The sequence below is a fragment of the Gobio gobio genome (assembly GCF_949357685.1).
Source record: "Gobio gobio genome assembly, chromosome: 3".
Taxonomy (NCBI): domain Eukaryota; kingdom Metazoa; phylum Chordata; class Actinopteri; order Cypriniformes; family Gobionidae; genus Gobio; species Gobio gobio.
In genome coordinates this window covers 43,268,726-43,269,667 of record NC_137099.1, presented here as the reverse complement: position 1 = coordinate 43,269,667, position 942 = coordinate 43,268,726, and positions in this window count along the sequence as shown.

Below are 942 nucleotides of genomic sequence, written 5' to 3'. Positions count from 1 at the left end.
AGTGTCTGATGGCCTCGCACAAACAAAACCACATGACAGGGCCTAACTAAGCCAGCTTAATTGTTTTGCACTTTGATCGCTGTTGTAAAAAGCCCAGAGTAGCCTACTACAAGCTACTGAAAAGTTGCGCCACGATGCACTGATTGAACTCCAGGTGCTTTTATTCTTGCTGCAGACATAATAAAATGTTGTTAGGCTAGTTTCTGATTCTAACACAGTGCAGCAAATACTTCTTATGCACAGTCTGCATTTCTATAATAGCATGGTAACTTGTTTTTACTTGTATACAAAATCAAAGATATATATCTTACTATTATTATCTTCATAAGATGATATCAAAGCTAACAGACATTGAAGAGGATAAGCTTTAGTGAGAATGTAAGTGATTTTAAGTGCTAACTGACTGGGCAAAACTCACATCCATATATGCCAGTAGAGAATTTATAAATCTCCAAACCAAAGTGTTTTTGATGGCTACGGCAGGTTTTGGTTACCTATATTTTCTTTTGATGGTAACTTTATAACTGTTTAACAAAGTATTAGTAAATAATATATTTTGAAAGTATGCAGGACCATGGATGAAAGTGTAGTGTGGGATAAAATATTAAATGTTATAATATTTATATTTCTTGGTAAAGATAATCTGTGCAGATTCACCTTTTCTAGGTTAGTGAAGTCTGTTTGTTGCCAACAAAGCTTTGGAAATCGTCTGACAAGTATGTGTGAAGTGCCTCCTAGTGGTTAAAGCATGCCATAAATTAAAGGAGGAACTAACAGTTTTATGTTCTGTGCTTGTCAAAAAATAAATAAATACACATACTTATGCATCACATCTAGATTGCCTATTAATTAGGTTAAATGTTTGTTTGCACTTTCAATTCTGTCTGTCATATATTTTATTTTTTATATTATTCATTTTTAATATGTATTAATTTTTAGCTA